This window comes from Neofelis nebulosa, chromosome 15 (assembly GCF_028018385.1).
Source record: "Neofelis nebulosa isolate mNeoNeb1 chromosome 15, mNeoNeb1.pri, whole genome shotgun sequence".
NCBI classification, from domain to species: Eukaryota; Metazoa; Chordata; class Mammalia; order Carnivora; family Felidae; genus Neofelis; species Neofelis nebulosa.
Genome location: NC_080796.1, coordinates 47,768,649 through 47,792,009, shown reverse-complemented (window position 1 = coordinate 47,792,009; position 23,361 = coordinate 47,768,649). Strand labels below are relative to the sequence as shown.

The 23,361-nt window shown below is 50.3% G+C and overlaps 1 protein-coding gene and 1 long non-coding RNA gene across 3 annotated transcripts in view; one reads left to right on the top strand and one right to left on the bottom strand.

Moving 5' to 3' along the window:
• Nucleotides 1–168: 168 nt before the first annotated feature.
• On the bottom strand, nucleotides 169–6,525 carry LOC131496252 (uncharacterized). The gene is made up of 3 exons (XR_009254397.1): nucleotides 6,445–6,525; nucleotides 2,235–2,412; nucleotides 169–290 (listed from the first exon to the last, which is right to left on the bottom strand). It is a non-coding gene; the product is annotated as an uncharacterized LOC131496252 (long non-coding RNA).
• A 6,857-nt stretch (nucleotides 6,526–13,382) lies between these two features.
• SYT2 (synaptotagmin 2) overlaps nucleotides 13,383–23,361 on the top strand; it is a 106,058-nt gene continuing 96,079 nt past the window's right edge. The window contains exon 1 of one of the 2 annotated variants that reach the window (XM_058700054.1): nucleotides 13,383–13,619. The gene's annotated coding sequence lies outside the window, so the exon portion shown is untranslated. Of the gene's footprint in view, nucleotides 13,620–13,817; nucleotides 13,853–23,361 lie in introns of those variants that run through there. The other variant, XM_058700058.1, reaches the window with a different exon arrangement.

Sequence of the window (23,361 nt, the reverse complement as noted above, 5' to 3'; positions counted from 1 at the left end):
GTCTTCCAAGTTTATGTAAACAAGTTTTCATGTTTCACGATTGCTTACATAGGAACACATCTTTACATTTTTATCAGTGTTAATGGAATGTTTAAAGCCAGCCAGTGATCATCCAGCTCCCTGTTTTGGCTCTGGGTTAATTGTACAGGATGAAGGGCTGGGACATGGTGAGTTTGGATGTCTTTTATTTTCAGGATAACCTGCTGCATTGCGATGGAGGGATGGAATTGTGATGTCATTTGATCTGTTCCAGGTGAGTGGAGGCCAAAGGACTATTCTTTCTGTTTCCCCTGGGATGGAAAAATAGAGAAATTAAAAAGTTGCCTTTCTAAGGAAACAAGTTATTTACTCTAAAATAAATGCCCACAGACACCCTCTCCCACAAAAACAACACACACGCGTGCGCGCCCCCCCCCCCCCCCACACACCTACACCCCTAGCTCCTGGAAAACTTACCCAACAAGAAGTTCGCGAGGAGTGCAGCTTTAAGCACTGACTCCTTGTGTCGGCCCATGCCAGTGTTTTCTCACGGACCAAAATTCTAGCAGGAATTTAAAAGAAAGCCCCTTTTATATATGATTGGGACAAGTAGTTTGACAATCAAAAAGTTAAGTATGAAAAGTTGTACCTTTAAGTTAGCTTGTTGTACGTTCAGTTAATAGAGGACAATTAGGCAAGGACCTTCATTCACAATAGTCATGATGCATTACCTACGATTTTTAGCTTGGAATTTTTTTTTTTTTTTTTTTAAAGTAAACTCTACCCCTCAACATGGGGCTCAAACTCACAGCCCTAGTAAGATCAAGAGTGGCATGCTCTACTGAGTGAGCCAGCCAGGTGCCCCAGCTTGGACTTCTTCCTAAATGCATAAAGAATTTAGACATTGTGAAGGAATTGGGACTGGAGAATTCTAGATAATTTACTCTTCTCCAGTCTGTATTTTTTTCCTCCAGTCTGTATTTATAGTTTCAAGTATACCTAGTTTAATAGCAAGTTTTGTAAACAGCTCAACAGCTTTTTTTTTTTTTTAAGTAATCTACAGCCAACATGGGGCTCAAACTCACAACCCCGAGATCAAGTCATGAACTCTACTGACTGAGACAATCAGCCTCCCCCAGTCTAGTTTTGTTTTTGTTTTTTAACTTAATTTTTAAGTTTATTTTTTGGAAAGCTAGATAGCAAGCGTGGGAGGGGCAGAGAGAGAGAGAGGGAGACAGAATCCCAAGCACACTCTGTGCTATCAGCACAGAGCCCAATGTGGGTCTCGAACCCATGAACCATGAGATCGTAACCTGAGCTAAAACCAAGAGCCAGACGCTTAACTGAGCCATCCAGGCACCTACCTCCCCAATCTAGTTTTTATACAGATTATTTTTGCACAATTCGTAGGTTTATGTAATAATTAAAACATAATCAACAAATTAGCAAGTATATAATTAGGAACAAATACTGCTCTACAGGTGATGAGAAGAGAGCAGATTCCCAGGATCCCACAGGCCAAGACCATCAGTGCCTTTTACAGAATGAATGTCAAGTTTAGCAAAAGCTAGAGTTGGTCTAGGATTGTCTACTATGAAGTCCCTTGGTCCAGCTCTTGCAAGACTTTCTAAAAGTAGACTCTGCTGGGCAGGGAGCCCCACACAGGACTTGAACTCATGACCCTGAGATCAAAACCTGAACTGATAACCAAGAGTCAGAATTTTGTTCTTTAATGTAAGTGACTGATTACCTGTCATGGTCACTCTTCCTCAGGGTGACGTAGGCAGCAAGTATCCGCATTTCACAGGTGTGAAAACTAAAGAGATGGTCAGTCCTAGGAGGAGTGGACTTTGGAATGTGATGAGACTATTCTGGCCTCCATATTCTAAGGAAGAAGCAATCCATCAGTGTGGTTTGTTGGTTCTTAGTCTAAGGCTTTTGGGGTCTCAAAGGACTCAGCATATTGGCTCTTGGGGTTGGTTACCCTGCTTCACCCCCTGTCCCGGCCCCCACCTTTCCCTCGTTCCCACACAGTAGAGGAGTGTGCAAATGTGACCTAGGGTTATAGTCCCCAGTGGGTCTTTGTAGCCCTGATTGTGAGAGACTTTTATTTCCTAGATATGACTTGAAATCCAGCAGCCATTGTTGGCCTTGAAATGGCCACCCCCGAATAGGCAGAAATGCCCCAACATTTCCTTTTCCCTACAGACACTGAGTGATCAATAACATATGTTCTGTAACAGTGCTGGCCCTACCAGATAGCTCTGTGTATCCTTGGGCAGTTTCACAGGGGGAGGCAGGTCCTGGGCACAGGCCTTTCTCTTGTATACATGCCTTGGAAGATGATCTGGCAGAGATCATGGTGGATGGGAGTGCCCAGCCTGTTTCGGTGTTCTCTTCATTGCTGCTCCATTCCACTGCCACCCCACTGAGCTTCAAGGAACAAGAGAGGACAGCTTAGAGTGGGGCTACTTAGCTGAATCCAAGGGAAGTGGTATCCAGAAAGCAAAGGAGAAGAGGGTTTGAAGAAGGAATAAGACAGTGGGCCTGGATTTGAAAGCTCTCAGACTCCAGTCTTACCTCTGACACACGTTGCCCCAACCACTACTAACGGCAACTTTGGCTGCCACTCCAGGCATGACCACCAGAGAGCACTACTTGGTTTCCATAAATGCCATGGATCTTCCTGCCTGGATGTGGGTTTGTCCTGTTTAGATTGGCCAGGAGGGCAACAAGTGAGTTTAGGCAATCTTTACTATAAGGCCCCGGTCCTTTCTTGCACACCACCTTCCCTGTTTCTTGAATAGGTTTATAAGCCCGAAGGAAAAAGGGAAAGGCAGAGTTAGGAACAAAGTCCCTTGGTGCAGCAATTACAGTGTAAGGGACAACCACAGGGAAAGGCCAGCCCCAATCAGAGGACTGAGGTGAGCTGACTGGAAACCTGTTAGTTTCTTTCCCCCAGAGCCACCATCACTGGAGAAGGGACCATAACAAAACCAACATGTATACTCAGCTTCCTCTGAATCCACAGGGGCTGGGTCTTCAGGGAAGCAGATGTGGGAACTGATCATTTTCTTTGCTAGATGGTTATAGACAGTACCGAGGAGGCTGGTATTAGGGGTCCAGGACTTGAACTGAGATACGGATAGAATTTGTATGAGGCTTGTAGCCAGTTGCTGATCCAGACCTCAAATCCATGTCCAGTTAGTAATACATGGGTCATGTTTTTCCACTGTGCTGTGACCTCTGCCACATTGTTGAGTTCTTTTTTAAATGCTTATATAGCACTAACTGCCAGATATTATTCACAGGGCTTTTACACAGATTATTTAACCCTGCTAACACAAATGAGGTGATACTGCCCTGAGCGTGGGTGGGTGGCTAGAATTTTGATGCAAAATCACGCCCTTAATTGCTAGCTTTAGAATTTGAAATAGGAAGCACGTCAGTGTTTCTCTTGCTCCACAAGAGATCCTTTGAAGATCTCTTTGAAGGAGGGACATTCAGGGTTCCTAAAGGGGAAAGCTATTTTCGAGGCTATGGCTTTTTTGCCTAGGAAGACAGTGGTCTGTTTCCTAGTCTGAACTAATGGCAGGCACAGTTCTCTTTCTCGCTTCTAGTTTTAATCCTCAAATACACTGCAGCCATGGGGTGGGGTGGCATGAGATACAGGATAGTGGGTGTTTTCCAGGCCCTGCAGGACAAGCCTGCAGGAACTTCTTAATAATCAACACAAGAGGGCAGCAGAGGACCAGGTGTGGGCTCCTTTCCTCCCTGCTTCCCAGAGCTGGGCCGGTACTCACATAGGAGGCAGTGATAGGCTTAGACAGCTGAGATCATTTTCCATTCCTTTGCTTCGTTATAACCTGCCCTCCTCAGATGCAGACTAATGCAATGTTAACCCCCCTTACAAAGGTCAGTTCTTTATCGAACTTGCTATTTAGGAAGAGACTGAGTTGTAGATTTAAGATTGAAGCCCAGGGGGTACCTGGGTGGCTCAGTGGGTTAAGTGTCTGACGATTGGTCTCGACTCAGGTCATGATCTGACGGTTTTGTGAGTTTGAGCCCCACATCAGTCTCCATTCTGACAGTGCGGAACCTGCTTGGGATTCTCTCCCTCTCTCCGCCCCTCCCCTGCTCTTTCTCTGTCTCTCTCTCTCAAAAGTAAATAAAAGAGTGAAGCTCAGGCTTTGGGACCTCATTCCACCTGAGGCAGAGCAAAATTCTAAACTGTTGGTGATCCCAGTTATGTGCCCAGCATATCAAGTGCCTCCTATATTTTCAGCCCTGCACTAGGTTTTACAGACTGAGGAGGCATAGAACATGGACACTGCACCCAAGGAGCTCCAAGTTTAGTGTAGGAAGGATCTGTGTGTAGAAGGGATCTATTTTCTCTAGTGGGCATGCACCATTGTGATAGAGCCAGAGAAGAGCAAGGCTTCAGAAAGGTGAACATTTGATTGGCGCTTGAACTACAGCACTGCCAAACTGGCCACGTGGCCTTGCTCAGGATGAAGGCCTGGTGCATTTAAAATTAAGACTGGTTTACAAGATCCCCAAGGACAGTGATCCCTCCTCCCCCACTCCTTGAATTTGGTTTGACAGCAGCTACGTAAAGTACCACCTAAGGTGAGTCAGACAGACGTGAACAGCAAATCGTTCCAGTGTCTAAGTAGGAACAGGACTTGCCTCAGAGTGGGACCCTTGGATACAACTCTCAGCTTGCATGAATGGAGAAGAATCAGGGAAATGGTCCCCTTGTGTCTGCTTAGCATCTGCAAGGGACCCACAGGGTGCCAGAACAAGATGTTTGACTAGGCCAGGCTGAGGAAGAAGGCATTTCAGGCAAAGAAATGCCATGTATAATGAAGAGAAATAAAAACCATCACAACCCTCATTATGTGCCAGGCACATACATGCTTTGCATGTATTCACCCATTTAATCTTTATAACACCCAGTAAGGTTGGTACTATCATACCCATTTTACAGATGAGAAACTGGAATTTAGAGTGGTTAAGACTGAGGGCCATCAAGCTGGTACACAGAGGAACCAGGATTCAAACCCAGACAGTCTGTTTCCAGGATCTGGACCCATAAAAAGATGGAAGGCCTCTGAGTACCCTTGAGTCTAGCCTTTGGGATGTGTGGCTCTCCAAAGCAATAAGCCATTCCTAAAAACTCACCAACAAAGCTTCCGATGCCTGGGGCACCTGGTTGGCTCAGTCGGTTGAGCATCCAACTCTTGATTTCGGCTCAGGTCGCGATCTCACGTTGTGGGTTTGAGCCCCATTGTCGGGCTCTGTGCTGCCAGCGCAGAGCCTGCTTGGGATTCTCTGTCTCCCTATCTCTCCACCCCTCCCCTGCTCTCTCTCTCTCTCAAAAATAAAACATTAAAAAAAAAATTCTGATGCCCTTAAAAGCTGTGGGTTTTCTCCTTCCCACCATCAGTAGGGTGAGGCTGGTGAGGCTTATAGGAACCTTATTTTTAGAGAAGTGAGTGAACATTCTTCTCTTTCCTAAGCTGGTTTGGGTATTCAGCTGCCTCACTAACATCCTGGTATCTGCCGCCTCAGGGCGTGGACACACAGGCCTGTGTGCAGGGACCCTGCCCTCAGGAGTTTCCTGGGGGTGATGGCAGTTCCACTCAGCTCCCCACCCCACATGTACACCTTCACCCCCCATTAGCTAAATGGGACTGAGGCCAGGCAGATTTGCTGTGTTCCTGGCAACAAGAACCAAGTCAGCACAAGAAAGCCAAGACCTTTCGGGGCGCCTGGGTGGCTCAGTCGGTTAAGCGGCCGTCTTTGGCTCAGGTCATGATCTCACGGTCCATGAGTTCGAGCCCCGCCTCAGGCTCTGCAGGCAGCTCAGAGCCTGGAGCCTGTTTCAGATTCTAGGTCTCCCTCTCTCTCGCTCTTGCCAACCCCCCCCCGCCCCCACTCACGCTCTGTGTTTCTGTCTCTGAGAAATGAATAAACCTTAAAAAAAAAATTTAGAAAACCAAGACCTTTAGTGATGAAACTTGCATAGGCAAAATTATGGAAAGTCTCTGGGTGACTGGCCTGACTGGGAAGAGGAAACCACAGCATCAGGTGGGCCTGGCCCAGGTTAAGCTGTTCTTGTGGTGCCTGAAGCTCCTGGTCAGTGCCTCGTAACCCAGACAAAAGACCCAACAGGCCTGTGTCCTTTGTGGGGCTCAGCTGCACGCACACAGAGCTGTCTTCTGTCCAGGCAGAAGCTGATACATAATACAGTGCCCTAGGGGGCCAGGATCTGGCTCAGGGTGTTCAGTCCTTTTTGAACCTTCCCAGGCCATAGGCTAAGCATGAGCAGGCTGGCAGTTAGCCCCTGACTTCTGGGCTTCGTGAGTTTCCTTGGGAAAGTTACTCAAGTGTTCTGGGGCAAATGAGAATTCTCTTGCTGCCTCCTAGAGCCAGAAACCATAATTACTGCTGAGTACTTACTAGGTGTCAGGCACTGTGCCAGGAACTGTATCACCTCCGTTAATCCTTGCCACATTTCTCTGAAGTGACCTAACTTGCCTGAGGGCTTGTGAGGTCATGGTGAGTTGAGATTGGAACCCAACCTGGGCTGCTGCAGAAGCCAAAATGGTAAGCACTACACATACAGCCTCTTTGAGGAGCCAGCAGGGAAAGACACCTTACAGGACCTCTAACCCAACTCCCTGTGTGAGTGGTTTTTCTAAAACATAAAACTGATGCACTTCTTGTGTTCCTTCGATGGTGTCCATTCCTTCTGAAGAAAATCCAGACATCCTGGGCAGCCGGTCCCAACATGATGTTACTTTTGCCCCTCTGATCTTTTACTACTCCCCAAACCCACCCTACTCTGTAGCTCCTGTGGAGCTATTTTCGTTTCCCTAAGCATAATAATAGTAGCTACCTTTTTATCAAGGCCTTGCTTGGTGTTACAAACATTACATTATTTAATTAACATTTTTTTGATGTTTATTTTTGAAGGAGAGAGAGAGAGCACAAGCGGGAGAGGGGCAGAGAGAGAGGGAGACACAGAATTCGAAGCAGGCTCCAGACTCTGAGCTGTCAGCACAGAGCCCAATGCAGGGTTCGAACTCGTGAACCGCAAGATCATGACCTGAGCTGAAGTCGGACGCTTAACCGACTGAGCCACCCAGGCACCCCTTACATTATCTAATTTTTACAACAACAATGCCTTAAGGTAGGTGGTCAATTCTCCAATGGCTAAAGAAATTGAGGCTTTCGAGAGGTTAAGAAGCCTGCCCAAGGTCACAAAACTCTCTGACTCCAACTTTCAAGATCTTCAGTGGGTGCAGTACCTTCTTTAACCTGCTACTATTGTCTCTGCCTGGAGTGCCTTTCTCTAAATCGCCTCCCGGGACAACTAGTCCTTTCTCTGAAGGCAGCTGAAGGTTATTCTATCAGGGAAACCTGCCATTATTTCTTGCCCTCCTACCAGGTTGAGTCAGTGGCTCTTTCAGGTCCCCATGTACCTTTCACTTTTTTGTTGGGGCACACGTCTCATGCCCCGCCTCGTGGCTGGGTATTTCCATATCTGTCTTCCTGAACTAGGCTCTGAACTCCCTTGATACTTACCTCTGTGTTGCCCGGCCCCAGCAGGGCTCCTGGCAGACAGTAACCTTGGTGGTGGTAAAATTTTATTGACCATATAGAGGATGAGCACGTGAATGATTCCGTAGTTCAAGAGATTTTGCTCCAGATTTGCACCTAAGACCAAGAGAAGGGTGGCGGATGGCCCTGGGACACCCAGACAAAGAGTATATCAATCCTAGACCTTCTTCCCTAGATGTCCTCTGCTCTGGCTTCCGGTGCTTACCTCCCACAGCTAGGGCACATCCCAGGGGGCAGGTCTGTGATACGACCTCAATTTATGGAGGGTTTTAATGGACACGGGGATATTACAGGGCCAGGATTAATTAATCAGAAAGTGTTTTAACTGACTTGTTTTCATCCCTTCGATGATGGGTAGCTTTATTTTTAAATTGTTTTTTTCTTCAAAGTAAACTCTACCCCCAACATGGGGCTCAAACTCAACCCCAAGTTGAAGAGTCACATGCTCTACCTACTGAACCAGACCGGTGTCCCAATGATGGAGAGCTTTATTTTTTTTTTTTTAATGTTTGTTTTTGAGAGTGAGAGAGTGAGTGTGCAAGTGGAGGAGGGGCAAAGAGAGGGAGAGGATCCCAAGCAGGCTCTGCGCTGACAGCAGAGAGCCCGACATGGGGCTCAAACTCATGAACTTTGAGATCATGATCTGAGCCCAAGTCGCTTAAGTGACTGAGCCACCCAGGTGGCTCCCGTGTTCACCCTCTGGAAAGAAAAGACCTCCTACCCTTGTGTGATTTCTAGTTCTGAGCCCCTGGTTCTTCGCATTCCAGAAAGCAACCCCCTCTCTGCATACACCATCTCCCTCTTATTTGGGGACTCACTTAAGAGCGTAAGGGGAAGTAGTTGGGGAAGGGGGCAGTTTTGACATTGGGCAGAATAATCCAGAAGAACCATCTCCTCTGCTAGAAGAGTGAAAAATAACACTCAGAGTAACTAACTTACCTGGAACATAAGGCTGTGTGTGACCCATGCTTCACTGAGGAAGGAGGAATAGTCTGCTCCGGTGTTTAAAATCATTATCCCCTTTGGGGCGCCTGGGTGGCTCAGTTGGTTAAGTGTTTGACTTGGACTTAGGTCATGATCTCACGGTTCGTGAGCTCGAGCCCTGCATTGGCCTCTGCGTTGCTGGTGCAGGGCCTGCTTGGGATTCTCGCTCTCTCCTCCCTCTCTCTCTGCCCCTCCCCCACTCATGCTTTTTCTCTCTCTCAAAATAAATAAACTTAAAAAAGTTATTCCCTTTGTATTTGAGAAGGAAAAAATCATTTTCAGACAAATTAGGAGATAGAAGAATGTAAAAAATGAAGTTCCCATAGTATTCATTAGTTCCTAGGATCTGATAAAATTCTGAGATTATTATTTGTGAATTTGTGGATTTCTTTTATATGCCAGACATGGTCCTGGAAACTTTAAAATGCCTCCCCTCCAGGAGTGTAAAATTATAGATAGGAAGTCCTTTGCTGCCCTCCTCCTCCTCATTCTATTATATTTAAGAGTTTTATTTGACTCCATTTTATTTTAATTTTTGTATTGTTTTGTTCATTGCATGGGGAATAAATAATTATAGTCCACTTAATCAGCTTCCTGGAGGAGCTGGCCTTCACTGGCTGTTTGGAGACCAGTTTTGTTTTTTTTTAATTTTTAAAATTTACATCCAAATTAGTTAGCATATAGTGCAACAATGATTTCAGGAGTAGATTCCTTAATGCCCCTTCCCCATTTAGCCCATCCCTCATCCCACGACCCCTCCAGAGTCTCTGTTTTGTCCCCCTCCCTGTTTTTATATTATTTTTGCTTCCCTTCAGTTTTTAAAAATTTAAACCTAAGATATTACGTGGATTGTATGATTTTTTCTTTCCAAATAAAATTTTTTACTATTATTACATTTTAAAAATCACAGAACTCCAGGCTGAATATTATTAGACACACACACACACACACACACACACACACGCACACACAGAGTCACTAATTCCCCAAATCTGGCTGAGTTACGCCTCAGGGAAATTTTCCAGGGCAACCCCACACACCAAGCTGGGATAAATAGAAACACTGAAGTATTCTGGTTTCACCCACAGCTCCAGAGTGATCTTACACATAGACTATTTGTTGGTGGAGGGCATTTTTGCTGGGATAGAATCATGTTGGTGGCCATCACTGCCCTGGACTGTATGATTTTTAACTTTATTCATGTTTCATTTTATTTTATTTTATTTTTTTGCTCTATCTAACTAGAGTTAGTGTCTTCTGTATTAACATTTCCATGTGATACATAAAAGTCAAGTAGATTTTAGTATGAAATATATTAAGTAAAATTTAAAATACATTTGAGATTGGTATATCCAATCTCAATTCATCTCAATCTCAATTCATTCCTAGCCCCTCAAATGCACTCAGATCGCTTACACGTTCTTTAATATCCTTTGTTTCTTACTCAACAGCTGGCTACATGTGCTTCTTCCCAAAATGACTTTTACAACTCACAGAAAAATGTCAAAAGAGAAAAATTTTGCCTGACATGGGAAACATGTCATGACTAACATTTTCTGTGGACTTTTAAATCTTTTTTTTTAATTAAAAAAATATTTTTTAACATTTATTTGTTTTTGAGACAGAGAGAGACAGAGCATGAACGGGGTGGGGGGGGGGGGCAGAGAGAGAGGGAGACACAGAACAAGAAGCAGACTCCAGGCTCTGAGCCATCAGCCCAGAGCCCGACGCAGGGTTCGAACTCACGGACCGCGAGATCGTGACCTGAGCTGAAGTTGGACGCCCGACCGACTGAGCCACCCAGGCGCCCCGACTTTTGAGTCTTAAAATCAGAATAGAAGGGGCGCCTGGGTGGCTCAGTCGGTTAAGCGGCCGACTTCGGCTCAGGTCATGATCTCACGGTTCGTGAGTTCGAGCCCCGCATCGGGCTCTGTGCTGACAGCTCAGAGCCTGGAGCCTGTTTCAGATTCTGTGTCTCCCTCTCTCTGACCCTCCCCCATTCATGCTCTGTCTCTCTCTGTCTCAAAAGTAAATAAATGTTAAAAAAAAAAAATCAGAATAGAAGACGAAAGCTGAGACCTTCGGTGTCAGGCACTGCATATACGGACGTTTTTACAACTGTTTGCTCAATGCCAGTCAGTAAAGCAGGTGTACTTCAGTGGAGAGTTTAATCCTTGTTTGCTTAGTTGTCAGGAACAATAGAAACCACTCCTGAAGGGGGATATGGATGTGTGCAGGGAAAGGGGGATGGGAACTATAGCTTCAGGGGTGAGTGTTTGTGTTCCACGTGTGTGAACAGAAAGCAGGAAACGGGAGCTGGCCAAGGCCTGCGGGTAAGATTGGCTGGCCTGTCTCCGGCTCTTTTCTATTTGCTCTGATGACAAGCAGAGCATTGAAAAGCTTTGTGCAGACAAAGACTTCACCAGAACCAAGGGGAATACAATCCAAGAGTTAGAAAGTGTAAGGGCTGGCAGACCCGTGAGATAGGGAGACCCAGAATGGGATTATTTAAGCAGAAGAGAAGCCACCTGTTGGGTAGGATGCTGGGACTCCGCATCTCTGGTCCCCGGGGAGAGGTGGGATGGCGTGGATGCTGGTCTTCCCTGTTCTGTTCTGTCTCCTACCTGTGGAAAACTAGAAAAAGGAAACGTCCAGGCAGCGCTGTGCATTGGAAGGTGGTGAAATCATGTAGCCAGGGAGTTACAGACTCTTTCTCCCTGGAGAACTCTTGGAATTAGTTAGGCAGCCCTCTGCCACCTTCATGGGTGTGAAGTGATACGGCATGGAGGCAGAGGGATCAGTTACCTTGATGGTCCCTACGGGAGAGCAGGCAAGTCAGTGATGGTGGTCTAAGACGACCAAGGGCTCATCTTTTTACAAGGACCAACGGTTGAAAAGCAAAGTTTTGATAATTGGCCGGGTGTGTGTGTCTTTCTCATTCTTTCGGTTTCCAGCTGAAGCCTGGGGGAATAAGCAGGAGGGATGCTGAGCTCCTGATTGGGTTTATAACCCAGACACTGCTGGCCCTGATGAATTAAAAGAACATTAAGGCCATAGCCAGGGACACCACATTTTTCATTTAACCAAATTGATTGCAGCGTTGACTCTCTAAGTAGTCTGGAAAGGCAGGCTCGCTTCCTCTGCCCTCAGGCTCCCAGGTGTGCTTAGGGGAACTTGGAGGCAGCAGATTGATCTCAAGCCCGAGACTGGTGGACAGTGGCACCAGGTAGCTTGGCTGGGTTCTGTGTGAGGAGCTCTCTCTCTGGCCTCCCTCTGCATGAATGTCCTGATTCATTGTCATAAGGAGCAAACTGAGCCCCTCTGACTTATGAAGCAACAAGTCCTGGGATACACCTGGCTAAGGTGGGACCGAGCATCCTCTCTGAATCCTCTCTGAAAGTGTCCAGCGGCAGCTGGATGATTGTTACTAGTCTGGTTTAGTCCCGCATAGATTCAGACTCAACTCCCCACTTCCTCCTCTGCCCCTTGTTGCAGATGCTGAGCAGGGATGACCTCCCCTTTGGTGACAGCCACTGCCCCCTTGAGGCGAGGTGGCTGGTGGCGGTCTCCACGATCTACCTAGTGAGACAGACACAGAGCACAAGCAGGGGTGGGGCAGAGAGCGAGGGGGACACAGAATCCGAAGCAGGCTCCAGGCTGTCAGCACAGAACCCGACGCGGGACTCGAACTCACCAATCGGGAGATCATGACCCGAGCCCAAGTCCGGCGTTCAACCGACTGAGCCACCCAGGCGCCCCAATGATCTACTTGGTATTATCGGCAAAGTGATCTGGAAGAGCGCCCTCCACCGCTGCTTCTCTCCACCTCCAAGCTTGAAATCCTATTTCCTCTTTGCAGTCCTCCGTTTGGCTTCCGCTCTCTCACCTAGTCTTTCACTGGGTAAATGTGAGTTGATCCGTCAGGCTGGATCCTGACGGGGAGCCTCTCCCGGCATCCAGGGAGAGAGGCAGGGTGCTACTGTCCTATTACAAAGTTGACTTCACAGAATGGAAATTCAAATTGTGCTGTAAGCAATTTCTGAGGCCATACCGCCCCCCCCCGCCCCCGGGCAGCCCTGGTGTCTCCGCGGTAGGCGAGGAAGGGCTCCGCCGCGGACTTGCGGCTCTTCTCCCCGGGCTCTTCAGTGTCACCACCTACTGTGTGGCTGCGGCTTCTCGGCCAAAGTACCATCCAGGGGCCGTTTCCATTGCAAACTGCTCACGATACCCACCTTAAAGGGATGTCTTAAGCATTAAGAAACCAGCATGTGTAGAAAACCGTGTCGTTTAATAAATGGGAGTTTCCTCTCCACCTCCTGCCAGACTCTCCCCCCTCCTCCCATTTTCCTTGCCGCCTCCCCAGGCTTCCTCCCACCCACCCCCCCTTCTATTTTCCACCTGTAACTTCTCCCAAACATGCCCCTCTTCCACATCAACGCTTTAGGCTCAGAAGCCTCTGCCCTCCAGGTGGCCTTACTTGGAGGACGGCGTGGGGAGAGGGGCTCGGAGATCCCAAATGCCTACGGGGGCTCCTGAGGCCAATAATGGAGCCTTGAGCCGCAGTTGGGCTCCGGAGGTTGGGAGAGGGAGCTGGCTCAGGGGTGACAGCCCATCGCGGGTGGGGACGATGACGTCCCGCACTGGGTCCGACTCTCCCCGACCGGGAGCAGCAGCCGTGACCTTGAGCGGGAGGCGGGGGCGCGGAGGGGACCAGTCCCCGCAGGTCCGCCCCGCCCCGGCCCGGCCGGCCCCGCCCCCCGCGCTCCCGCGTCTCCTCCCCTCACTGCAGCGCTCGCCGCGCTCGCCCAGCCATCAGCGGCCTCCCGCCGCCGCCTCGGCGCAGACTGCTAAGCTCAGCAAGTCTTGCGGCAAAGGCACTTCGGAGCGAGTTGGGGCCGGCGCGGAGCGGGGACTCCGGGCCTCGGGGGAACGGACGCCCCTGCTGCACCGTGGCCGGCGCCGCGCCCTCGCAGCCCTCCGCCCCCTCACTTCGGAGACCCGGGTTCCCTCCTGCTTGGCCGCTCCCGGTAAGTCCGTGCCCCCCCCACCCCCACCCCTCCGTGCCCGTGGGGGGGCACCGACTCCCCCTCCAAAGTTTCTCTGCCTGGGGCGGGTTTTCCGCTCCTGGGCCGAGGGGCCGCGGGGTGGGACCTGGCTCCCGGGGGTGGGGGGAGGGTGGGGTCCGGGAAGTTCGGGGCCAAAAGGGGGCCGGGCTCCCGCACCGTCCTTCCGGGGGAGTTTGGACGCGTCCAGGTGGAGGGTTCGTTTTGGGAAGCTGGCCCCGAGGGGCGAGGAGCCGGCTGCTCTGCGGGTTTGGGGCGGGAGGAGGGAGCAGCTTTCCTCCCTGGGGCTCGGGGGGATGAGGTGCGGAGGGCTGCGGCCGGACGACGTCTCCGGAGCCCTCGGGCTCTGAGACCCCGTCGCTTCTGGACGTCCCCATCTACCCCCCGCCATGGCCGCCGGGGGCGTCTCCAATCCAGCTTCTTTAGCCCCCGCCTTACGCCTCGGGGACCCCCCCCCCCCCCCCCGCTCCCCGGCTCCGCCGTCGTGGGAAGGGGAAGGAGGGTCTGTGGGCTTTGGAGGCAGAGACCCTGGCTGGGGAGCGGGTGGGGGGACAGACTACAGGGACTTTCTGGAAGGGAGGGTCGAGAGGAACTGGGACAGGGACGCGAGAGGGGGATGGGAGCACCCCTCGCCTCTCTCCAAATCTCATGACTCAGCACGACCTAGGACGTCCCGTCCCTGCTTCAGCCCTCCTCCCCAGGGCTGGGCTCCTAGACCCAGAAAGTGCAGACAACCCCAGCCGGCTATTCTGGACTCCTTCATTTACCTTCCCGATTTGGGGTCGCCCCTTCCCCTGCCTCTGTTCAGGCCCACCTCTCTCAGGACACGGGGGCTTTTTTTTTTTTTTTAAACTAAAAAGAGAGAGGATTTATCCTTCTACCCCATTATCTCAGTCTCTCCCCCATTCTCTTTTCCCCCTTTTCATTCCCACATTCCACAAGTGCCTCCCGGACACCCCAGCCCGTGGCGTGGGGGTGGGAGGGTCTCGGAAGCCCTGTGTCTCCCTCTGCAGCATCCTCCCCCTCTTCACTGTAAGGTAGAGAAGTAAGTGTTCTGGCTGCTCTCTCCTGTGGCAGCAGAAAGGAGCGCAAGGACAGAAGCGGTGGTCCAGGAGGGGTCGCTGCAGTGGGGAGACAACGGCAGAGGCCTGATGGGGTGGGTGGTGGGTGGACCCAGATAGGAATGGGGTGGGCAGGGGGATGAGGAAGTCCTTAGGCTCCTAGGCTCTGTGTACCCAGAGAGACGGGAAGGTGGGCCAAGGTCTGACCTGAAGAGCTGGAGGGTGCCCCTCCTCCTCTCCCGCTGCGGCTGCCCTGAGGGGGTCCCCCGTGTGTAATAATTATCCTCAACCTGAGCCGTCCAGCTCTTGGTAACCTGGGCACTTCATCAAGAGGACGTGACCGTGAGGAGAAGGATAGCCCATAATCTTTCTAAGTCGTCTCCCCCTGCTTAGGTACAAGTGCTGACTTTGGGCTGCTAGAAACATCTCTGTGTCCACCAGAAGTGCCAAAAGTAGAGCCGTGTCCTGTGCCCCTAAGACAAGGCCGGAGGGGCAGGTGGGAGGGGCAGGGTGGTTCTGATGCAGTGGGACGTGCCTGGTGAGCAGTGGCCTGGGAGGCACTGCCAGCTGCAGCCTGTGTCAGGGCCCCAGAGGTGAGTCAGCGTCAGGGGTCCACACCAGGCCAGTTGAGGCCTGGGCCAGGGAGCCCAGCCCCAACCCTGCTTCTCTTCCCCATGACCCTGGGAATGACTAGTGCCAGCTGAACCCTCAGTCCTGGGCTTCTCTCCTTGGTGCAGCCAGCCGCTGTCCTGCTTGGCACTTAGATCACTGGCTTCATCCTCTAGGACACCCCTGGGGGGGACTTGCTTTTTCTGGGGACCTCGTGGGCTTGACCCAGGCCCACTCTCCATGCCTTGCCCAAGGAGGAGCTGAGGAGCTTCTGGAAAGCTAAGAAAGGGGAAGGCAGAGATAAGTGTTCTATTTCCAGAGTCACATAGACCTGACTTGCTGTCTCTAGTAGGAAGAGACTCGAGGTCATTCTCCCTTTCACCCTCGGTCAACTTCCAGGCAAATGTAACAGGAATGTCCCTGGCACTGCAGACAACTGGGGTGGGTGGGCTTTGGAGGTGGCTGGAGAATCCTCTTCCCTCCTCTCCCTCAGCCAGTATTCCCCAACCCCAGGCAAGCCTGATATCGAAGGACCCATTGCCTCTACCTGGACTCTGTCCTCTCTCAGCTGAGTCTCCTCTTTTCTCCACTGACCCTGTAGAGTCTGTGCAGCCCTCTCAGGAGAGTAGATTGAGGGGCAGCAGGTGGTCTGGGATCCAGGGTGTGGGAGGGACAGTGAGGATGGAGGGGGAGGACGTTGGGGCTCAGTGGGCTAGAAGAGCGACGCGTTGTCCCCTTCCTTGGACAGAAACATCCTCAGGGATAGTCAAAAGCTGTGGACGGTAGAAATGCTGTTTCACTTGGCTTTGGGATTTGGGCTTTCCTGATCTCAGTTCTAGCTGAAGCTGGATTGTTTTTCTTGAGCGACACACACAAAAGGTTCAGGTTGATGGAGATGATTTTTGAGAACTGAAGTGGCAGTCCAAAGGGAACTATAGACAGTGTTCACTCAGTACAGGGTAGTGGTTAAAATAGGAGGCAGCAAACCAACAGGCTTGGGTTCATAATCCTAATTGCAAAGTGTGTGCCTTTATTAATTCATATTTAATATTTATTAAATAGATATTTATTGGGGGGCAACAGATATTTATTGGGGAGCACCTACTATGTGCATTGTTTTAGTCACTGTGGATACAGGAGCGAACAGACCACAGTCCCTGCCCTTGTGGATTTTGCATTCCAGCCAGCCTAGGCAAATTGCTTGGCTACTGTGAGCATCAGTTTCTTTTTTCTTTTTTTCTCTTTCATTTTTTTAGTAATCTCTACACCCAACACTTGAACTTACGACCCTGAGATCAAGAGTCACGTGCTCTACCGACTGAGCCAGCCAGATGCCCCTGAGCCTCAGTTTCTACATTCATTCAGCTGTTAGCTTTTGAGAGTCTACTCTGTGCCAGGGGTATGTTAGGCACTGGAGATTCAGTTGGGAACAAAACAGACCTGGTTTCTGCCCTCATGGCACTTACAGTGGAGTGAATGACACACAGAATTAAACAGACGTATAATTCATCACAATTGCAACAGCTGTTAGGAGGACATACAGGGTGGTTCAAGACCGTGCATTGGAGTGACTTGACCAGGTCTGAAAGGTTTTCATCTGTAAATCAGAGGTAATAATACTTACCCCACAGGGTAGTAAGCATTCAATAAATGATAACAATTAATAGGGCCCACTGGACAGATACAACCCTAAATTCTGCACCTGAATAATCATCATACATGCAACAAGTTGATTATCCTTCCTCCACTAGGTCAGAGAAGCCAGTCCTAGGTTCTCATGAGAACGGGGAGTCTGTGATGGATAGTATAGTTTAGTGAAATGTCAAGTCACAGAGCCAGTATAGTGACTCTAGCCAGATTGCCTGGGTCCCTCCTGCTTTTGTCACTCGTCCTGACTTTGGGCAAGTTAACCGAATTCTGCTTTTCAGTCTGCCCATCTGTAGAGTGGAGGTAAAATTCCTACCTATGACATAGGTTGTATTTGGTGAGGATTAAATGAATTAATTCCTGTCAAGGGTTTAAAACAGCGCCTACCACATGGTCAAGGCCATGCAAGTGTTTTCCATCATTATGATGTCACCTACGGGCCCTCCTAGCCCTTTCGCTGCCCACAGCCAAGACTCTTCCTTGGGTTTCCCCACTGGAGGGAACGCTTTCCACCTCTGTTAATCTTAAAAAGTCAAAGGAATGAGCTGCTATAACTTCTTCTGTGGCCGTTCCAGCATTTCTTCCCTCTGACTTTCAGGCAGTTTTTTATGCCTGACGAAGCCGTATTTTGTCAAAGCTTCATTTCTGGGAAGGACTTGTCTCAGCAGTACTTCCTTTTCATCCCTGGAACTGATAGTTCAGGGTAGTAGCCAGAGTGATGGGTATATTTGGATCTGGGCCTAGAGGGACCTGACCACTCATTGCGAGTTGGCTGCAGGGAGCACCTGGCTGCCAGCCCCTCTTCTCCCCCCACCCCCCAACACAAAGAAGTCTCAGCTTCAGGAAGGGGTCTAAAATTAAACATCAGGAAGGACGCCCCAAATACATGGTATGCAAGAGAGGTTCTAAAAGCTTCCTCCTTGGATAATTTCCAGACTAGGACAGACTTCCCCACCTGTCTGGTCAAGAGACCATATGACTGAATGCCAGGGATGGGGAGGTTGAATTCTTAGGGAAGTAGGCTATGAGTTGCTCATTCTGTTATAATAGTCACTGAAACTCAGAGGGTTTGGTGCCACCAGGCAGCTCCCAAATTGGGGGTCAGGAGCAAGAAACGAAGAGGACAGCCCTGCCGTCATAAAGTCAGAAGAGGCCCTTTTTTGACCATTTCGTCCAGGGCCTCAGGATTTCAGCGTTTGCTATAGGCAACACTCACCAGCAGTGTAAGAAGTGGCATAGCCAGAAGGTACCGACTGGGCACCAAGCAACACTGCCGTCACCCACCGAGCCTGCTTCTTTTTCAGTCTCCCCCCTTCAGTTCCCCTTTCTGTAATGAAGCTTTTCTGTCTCTCATCACTGCGGGCCTTAGTACCACAGAGGCCTCAGAGCAGCCATCATGGTCACATTTTATAATAAAGAGGCAAAGGCCCGGAGAAGTTATGTGACTGATTTAAAATCTTGCACCATCAAGAGGTAAGAGCAAGGTCTCGAACCCAGATCGTAGACTTTGGGGGTCTTTCCAGGCCACTGTAGCTAATTGGTCAAAGCTTCTCCCCAGTGAGCGTCCCCTCCCCAGTTCCCTCTCACCAGCTCTGTCTAGAGTGTGGAACTGGCCAACATGGTCAGGGGTCCTCAGTGTCATCAGTGCTTTGAGTATAAGCAGGGAACCAGTAATTAAAATCAGGTAGCAGACTTTTACAAAATCAGGCAGTGATCCTTTGGAGAAATGGAATCAGCTCTCCCTCTCTGGTGTTGGGTTTCCTTGGGACTTGCTGTAAGGGCTTAGGCATCTTCAGGAGCACCTGCTCTGAAGCGAGGAGGAAAGAACCATCATGGGTGGAGTAGAGCAAATGATGGGGCACTTGGGGAATCTTCCCCCAGCCTCAGACAGCCTTATCTGAATGGGGTGCTGGCATAATCGGCACCCAAAGCCTCTGCAAGTTCCCATTTTGGTAGAGTTTTCTTCCGAAGCCCAGCAACACATAGGCTTGTGTACATGTGTGCGTGTCTAGTTGGTATCTGACTGCTTCTCTTCTTCAGAGAGTCCAGGATTGAGAAGTCAAGACCCCCATGGACTTAGAGCCCAGCACTCAACCCTCGCATGGAGGGGCAACTGGAGTCCAAGCACTGTCTGAGCCAGAGCACATTGTTCCTGATTTCCTCCTCTCCTCCTTTTCCTTCCACTTCCAATTCAGATGGACTCAGCACCTGTTCTGTAAGAAGCACAAGGGATTAAAAAGGGAGGTCAGAAGAACCACATATCTTCCATCAGCCTGGGAACTCCCCAAAGTCAGAGCATGGGGCTCCTCCTCTACTGGGTCCCCCCACTTTACACCTAGAATGGAGCTCTGTTGCCAGGGTCATTTGTGATGGCTGGGTGCACGGTGACTGGGCTCCCAGAGCTCCCCAGCCCCAGGATAGCTGCCTGGCCAGGACCAGATTTCCCTCAGCCCTTGGGACCTTCTTCACTTCCTCCCTCTGCAAAGAAACCGAGAAACCCAAGGGGTTCATCACTGGACGGTCTGGGACTAGGGTAGGGCAGTAGCTGAGCAGCGAGTCAGGGAGGCTCCCCTGAGGCATTTGTGAGGACCAGGTGCCTCTGGGTGGGACAAGGAGTCCTCAGGCCATGGAGACCCCTGGCAGGGCTTCCCATAACTGGGTTGATGCCGAAGCTCTGGAATTTAGCGATTAGAGAACATTGCAGTTGGAGGTGACATTCACCCATTACAATTATTCCATACTTACTGTTGAACGTAACTGTGAGCTTGGCAGTAGGGAGCCGGGGGGGAAAACTGAAAAGAATGGAGGAATGGGACAAGGGGGCCTCTTAGCTGGAGGATGGGGGTGGGGCGGGGAGAAACTTAACCCTCTCCATGCCAGGCCGACTGAGGAGATGACCTGGAGGGGAGACGAAGTGGGGTCGAGGCCCAACAGCCCACTGCAGATGTAGGAGGTGACTGCAGCCAAATCAAGGAGGCTCACCCCTGCTTTCTACATGATCCTTTAGTATCTTGTTCCCCGAAGTGATTGGGGAAGAAGCTTTTATGCTATTTATAGAAAGGAATTCCTCTCTGATGTCTAACCTTAGCTTTTCCTGCTTTAGCCCAACTTCATATCCCCTGACTCCTCCTTGGAGAGGAGGAGACCCTGACAGGTGGCATGAGGGTGTTCTGGGGAGAGGGCATGAGCTACCGGTGGTAGAGGTCCCCGAGCACCCTCTTTGTCTCTCATCTGCTGTGTTTATTTGGAGAAAAGCATGCTTAGTAAACACATACCCCTTTATCCCTATCCTCCTTGGGGCTGCTTGGCTCTCCATTTTCATTGTTAGCCATGGATCCCTTATTGTACCAACTGACATGGATCAAAGTCACAGGCCCAATGAGGGGGGTCTGAGATTAGATGCCAGAACCTTTGGGTTCCTGTGTTCCACCCTGTCTGAGGAATGTATAGAGGATGAACAAGAGGCTAGTGGTTAAGTGCTCTGAGATCCTGGGGAAGCAGACCTGGGGGCTGAAATCCAGCCTCACCACTAGGAGCCAAGGAAAATTAGAAGTAAACCCCAGGAAACACAGGGTGGCTGCGGCTGGGATTGGGGTTAGCAGGAAACTTGGAGTTAATTGAGGGGAGGTAAGAGGGCTCCCTCTCCCAGTTTGACTCTCCCATGAGGAGGAAAAGGCATCACTTTAATAAGGCTGCCCTGGTTCCAGATCAATCCTGGCATTGCAGGAGGCAAATGGGGGAAGCACAATGGAGAAATTGGATTAGCTCTTTGATGCTGAGAACTGCACTTGCTGCTGTAGGAGGCAGGGGAGAAGCGAAGGCTGAGCCTGCGATTGTTAGCTCAGCCCCCCAGGGTCAAGGGCTTCCCAGGGAGACCCCGGCCCCCAGCTCCTGCTGGTGGAAGAGTAGCAGAGGTACCCAGGGGTAACAGACAGTAACAGAGCCAGATCATCACCCCTGCAGAGGCTGGGAGGTGTCCTCAGCCTTCCCTGGGGATAAAGACGGTGAGCCCCCAAGGTATGGGAAGGAGAGGTGAGGGGGGAGGTGGAGAGAAGATGCCCAACACCCCCTGGGTCCATGGCCCACAGTTGCTTGTTCTGCAGGGCATAACCGAAACGGCATGTGTGTGGCAGGGAGTCATATAGCCTAGGTTTAGGTCACACCTGCCACGTTCTGCCTGTGTCTGGGCAAGTTCCTTAAACTGTCTGAGTTTCAGGGTTCTCATCTGAAAATGGAGACAGTAACACACAAGGGATATGGCCCATGGGAAGATTACACGAGATGTCCTAGAACAGCCGTTCTCAAAGTGATCTGTGGACCCCTGGGAGCCCCCAAGAATTGTTCAGGGGGAGCCATAACGTCCAAACTGTTTTCAGAATAACCCTAAGGTAGTTTGCCGTTTTTATTTTATTTTATTTTTTTTAATTTTTTTTTTCAACGTTTTTATTTATTTTTGGGACAGAGAGAGACAGAGCATGAACGGGGGAGGGGCAGAGAGAGAGGGAGACACAGAATCGGAAACAGGCTCCAGGCTCCGAGCCATCAGCCCAGAGCCTGACGCGGGGCTCGAACTCACGGACCGTGAGATCGTGACCTGGCTGAAGTCGGACGCTTAACCGACTGCGCCACCCAGGCGCCCCTAGTTTGCCGTTTTTAACGTGTTGACAGTGATGGTCCTAAAGCAATGGGTTGAACTGCTCGTACCTCAGTGTGGATCAAGGTCGGGCACCAAACCGTTCTAACCAATGGATTCTTCTGCATCGCACAACTGCTAAATAAATAAATAGATAAATAAATGCCAGTTCCACTTAAGACTTCCTTTAATGAAGTAGCAAAGATTATAAATTTTTATTAAATCTTCACTCTTGAGTGCACATCTTTTTAATGTTCTTTGTGAAGAAATGAGAAGGGTGCAGAAAGCCCCTCTCGTTGTAGAGCTTGTGATATTTCACCTCCTTTGTAGATGACAACAGTGAGTCTCAGAAAGGTGAAGTAAATGTCCCCAAGGTCACACTGCTAGTGGGCAGCAGAGTCCACATCCAGACTCTGTCCTCAGTGCCACAGCCCCCTAGGCTGCACAACTGTGGACGGGGGTGGGGGGCGGTCAGGCTGGACTGTGATAGATGCCTGCACAGGCGGCTATTCACAGCCCTCTATGTAGAACTGGTCGTGCTGGTAGCGTCTGGGCACTCGTTCTGTCCACACAGCTCTGGGGATGCAGAGGAAACCTGGATCTCAGTCCCTCCCAGAAGTAAAATCTCACAAATGAGGACTGGCAGTGCTTCCCTATCTTGTGTAGGGGACTTAAAGCCCCTATTGGACAGGCCCTCCAAGGACCACCTGGTGGGAAGGAAAATCAGTCCTTAACAGGAACCCCTAAGAGTGAGGAAGTTCTTTGTGTCTAGCCATATTCTTCCTGCTGTTCTGAGTACCCGTTTCCTCTTATAATTCATCCTTCGCTGCCTCCTGCCAGGTGAGTCTGGGGCTCCATGTATACAGTCCGGCAGCCACAGAGAAGCTGCGAGCTGGGAGCAGAGTTACGGGCTCTGTCTGCCTGGACAACTGTCTGTTGTAATTAAGAGTTAGCACCCTGATCTTAGAGGCCAGGAGGTAACTGCTTCTCCCTCAGGAAGAACAGGCAGCCTTCATTGTCTCTTCCGTGGCTTTTGTGGCTTGGGCACTGAGAGAATGTGGTTGGTTCATCCTGGGAGGACAAGTGGAGGGCAGGGCAGGGAGGCTCTGGAGGACAGTGGAATAGCCACCTTCAGACGAGGTCAGGTGTCTGCACATGTACATCTGGCCCAACAGGGAACACTCGTCTCTCAGCTCTTCAGCAGCCACATGGCTGGGTAATTGATTATCCTGGCACATAGCTCCTTTCCCGGCTCAGCCATCCTGCGCTGCCCATCATAGACCAGGAATGGGGAAAGACAGAGACATAGTAAAAGATGGAAGCCTCCCTGATGAGAGGGTCACCTGAGCAGTTTGTCCTTTCCTGGGAGGGGGAGAGCATTGAGACCCTGGACACTGTCCTATGGGGTCATTGAGCTAAAGCAGGATTGGGTCCCTGATTCTCCACTCTCACAGTCCCACGAATGTATTCTCCCTCTGGCTCTTCCTCTCTACCCAGGAGATGTATTGGAAACAGACCCTGGGCTTGGCGGCCAGTGGGCAGGGAGAACTCAACAGTAAATTTGGAAGTTCACAGACACAGGATAGGGCAGCCTCCATAGGGCAGGTTGGCACCCCCAGGACTCTCAGTTTGGGACACAGAGCTCTGGCCTTTAGCAAGCTAGGCGGATTCCCAAAACAGCCCCTCCCAGGGTCCATCCCATCACCCTACTTTCAGAGAGCATTTCTTGCTTGTCTCTTGTCTGGGGATTGTGACA